A 4,059-nucleotide genomic window follows, 5' to 3' on the forward strand; every position below is an offset into this window, starting at 1 on the left:
GAGAGAGAGAGAGAGAGAGAGAGAGAGAGAGAGAGAGAGAGAGAGAGAGAGAGAAAGAGAGAGAGAGAGAGTGAGTGTGTGTGTGAGAGAGAGAGAGAGAGAGAGAGAGAGAGAGAGAGAGAGAGAGAGTATGTGCGAGAGAGAGAGAGAGAGAGAAAGTTGATTATGTGAAAATGGATTGCGGTGGCTGCTCCTCTCTGAGACGGCCGTACACGAACGTAATGCAAACAGACATATGAAAATTTGACTTTTTTTATATACATTTGTGTGTGTGTATGCAAATATACGTATATCTATTGACCTACATATATATATATATATATATATATATATATATATATATATATATATATATATATATATATATATATATATATATACATACATATATACCCACACACACATACACACGCAAACCCAATACACTCCCACGTACACACAATAACAAACATTAACAAGTTATAATCATATGCACACATACCTATATATACCTTAAAAAAAAAATGTAGATAATTGATTTTTTTTTTCACCTCGAAGCCTATGCGTGCCCAGGAACCGTCAGGCAGGAACCATAACCCTAAATTCCTACATTTTAAAGTTTTATGGAATTTTCGACACAAAAAGGGAGGGAAGGCGTTACCGGTAATAGGAAAATTAGCATAATGTTTTTCTTTTTTCTTTTTTTTTAGTATCGGTTCGGTTAAAGACACCTGCCCTGTTGTAGATTTATAGTGATACACTATGAATTTTAACATAAACTATCGTTCACAAAAAAACTAAAGGATATTCAAAATTAGGTTTTTAATTTAATGATAATGATCATGATAATGATATAGATAATGATAATGATGATGGTAACATTGAACCAAATACGATGAAGATGAAAGATAATAATTATCACTCAAGGATACAACACAGAAGAACGTAGAGAAAGAAAGAGAGTGATAAAAAATATGTATAAAAAGAAATGCAAAAACCAATTAAAACTAGGAATAAGTTTATCCTTCTTATAGCAAATATCTATTATATATGAAACGCTTTTGATGAAAATGGATTTAATGATAATGATGTTAATGGTTTTAATGGTAATAGCCTCTATGGTAGTTTCATTGTTATCAATATAATTTTTCTTTATTATTATCATCATTATGATTTTTATCACTATTATTGTTATTATTAATACTACCGCTACTACTACTTTCATTATTATTGTTGTTGTTATTATTATTATTATCATTATCATTATTACTATAATCATCATCATCATCTTTGTTATTATCATCAAAATCATTTTTACTATTATTATCATTCTCACCATTATCATTATCATTATTATCCTCATTATCACTATTATCATTATTATCCTCATTATCCCTATCATCATCATTATTATTGCTATTATTATTATTATCATCATAACTGCCATTATAAATACTATTATTATCAATATCATTATTATTGTTATTATTATAAATATTATTATATTATTATTATTACCGTTACTATTATCAATATTGGTATTAGTAAAATTTGTTATTGTCATTACTATCTTTATCATCATTACTCTTATTATCATTATCATTATTATCATTAATATCATTATTATGTATAGTACATATATGTTTAATTCATTCATTTAGATAATAATACAAAATATAATTCCAAAACAATGAAAAGAAGAAACTACATAATATAAAGCTAAAACATAATAAGCGAAAAAGAAATACGTAGAAAATATGACAAAACAGAACAAGATTCGATAAATGACGATAATGATCCCGCGTCTTTCAGCCTCGGTTTTGGCTCATAGTTAATAGAGCGGAAGCGAAGGGCGCACAATGGCCGTAACGAAGCGGCGTCTCAAGTCTTTAAAGGCGCGAATGCAAAGGAAATGAGGCTCTTGATGACCCTAATGACATGGCCTCGTGCCAGGTGGCGGCGGCCGGGGCGTGTGTTCCAGATCCTTCCGCAAGACAGCTCGAGCGCGGGACTCGCGCCGAATGCGCCGTTTGCGCATTTTACTCAGTCTGCTCATTTCTGCTTTTGAACAGTTTACGCGTTGTAATAATTCTACTCACTTCTCTCTCTCTCTCTCTCTCTCTCTCTCTCTCTTTCTCTCTCTCTCTCTCTCTCTCTCTCTCTCTCTCTCTCTCTCTCTCTCTCTCTCTCTCTCTCTCTTGAAGCGTTTTATCTTTTTACTCAGTTCTGCTTTGACACACTCGCATTTCACTCATTTTGATCATTTATATTTTTTTTTCTCAATTTACGCGTTAAACTCCTTTCGGTGATATCTTATCTTGCACTTGGTTCATTTCTCCGCTTGCTCATTTCACTCGCTCTACTTACCTTGTTCTGATCTCTCTCTTTACCTCACTTCTTGTTTTATTTTCCTCTTTTATCCCCTCGTTTAACAAAATGTTCGTAGTTTGTTGTTCTGCATTTCACAATTTTACAAGTTACCTCTGTTTTATTTTTCATTTTTTTTTTTTTTTTCATTGTCATTTTCAGGTTTTATCATTTCATTAATGTATTTTCACGTTTAGCATTCTGCCTATGTATATACATTTTCCAATATTTTGATAATTCTATCAACATTTTTTTCTTTTCATGGTTTCACAATACTCCGTTCTTATTAATCACTATCCTAGTAATGATGATGATGAAGATGATGATGACGATGATGATGATGATAATGATGAAGATGATGATGATGATAATGATGATGAAGATGATTATAATGATGATGATGATGACAACGATGATGATGATGATAATGATGATCATCATACCCTGATAATAAAGATAAAAATGATAATAACGATGCTGAAATTGACGATCATGACAATGGTGAAGATAATAGACGATGAAAAAGATAATGACGTCACTATGCTCATACTCTTTCATACACTTATACTCATATTCACGTTTCCATAATTCGCGAAATGTGAAAGGGTAAATAGGAGACAGAAGATTGTAATTACATTGCTGCTACACTTTTGCCCTTTTAATGAGATTTTTACGTATGCGAGATAAGGGAGGGAGAGAGGGAGGGAGGGAGAAAGGGAGAGGAAGGGAGGGAGGAGGGGAGGAGGGAGGGAGGGAGAAAAGGAAGGGGAGGAGGAGGGAGGGAAGGGAGAGAGAGAGGACGCGGAGGAGAGAGAAAGAAAGTGGCAGAAAGGGAGGGAGGGAAGGGAGAGGAGGGAGGAAGGAGGGAGAGAGAGAGAGAGAGAGAGAGAGAGAGAGAGAGAAAAGAGACAAAGAGAGAGAGAGAGAGAAAGAGAGAGAGAGAGGAGGGGAGAGAGAGAGACAAAGAAAGAAGAAAAAGGTTGGCAGGGGGGGGGGGGGGGAATCAGACATGAAAAGAAAAGAAAGAAACAGAGACAAAGAGACGAGAACAGAGACAGAGAGAGACAGAAAAAGATACAGAGAGACGGACAGACAAACAAGCAACAAGACAGACAGAGACAGAAATAGAGAGACTAGGTCATACATGCGTAAATAAACAGAGAGAAAAAGACATAGATGCATAGATAGACAGCTAAGATAAAGACAGAAACAGTGAGAGTGAGACACAGACGCATAGACAGAGACAGACAGACAGACAGACAGACATAAACAGAGAGAGTGAAACATAGACGCATAGACAGACAGAGACAGACAGACAGACAGAAACAGAGAGAGTGAAACATAGACGCATAGACAGACAGAGACAGACAGACAGACAGAAACAGAGAGAGTGAGACACAGACGCATAGACAGACAGAAACAGACAGACAGACAGAATCAGAGAGAGTAGGACATAGACGCATAGACAGACAGAGACAGACAGAAACAAAGAGAGTGAGACACAGACGCACAGACAGACAGAAACAGACAGACAGACAGAATCAAAGACAGTGAAGCATAGACGCATAGACAGACAGAGACAGACAGACAGACAGAAATCTCCATCCGTTCCCAATCCTTCATGATTCGCTAATCGTGTCAAAGAGCGTCCATTAACGACTCAATTATACGGTCGAGTTGCACACTTACACATGCAAATGCAGATCTGATCAA

Source organism: Penaeus vannamei, chromosome 4 (assembly GCF_042767895.1).
Source record: "Penaeus vannamei isolate JL-2024 chromosome 4, ASM4276789v1, whole genome shotgun sequence".
Taxonomy (NCBI): domain Eukaryota; kingdom Metazoa; phylum Arthropoda; class Malacostraca; order Decapoda; family Penaeidae; genus Penaeus; species Penaeus vannamei.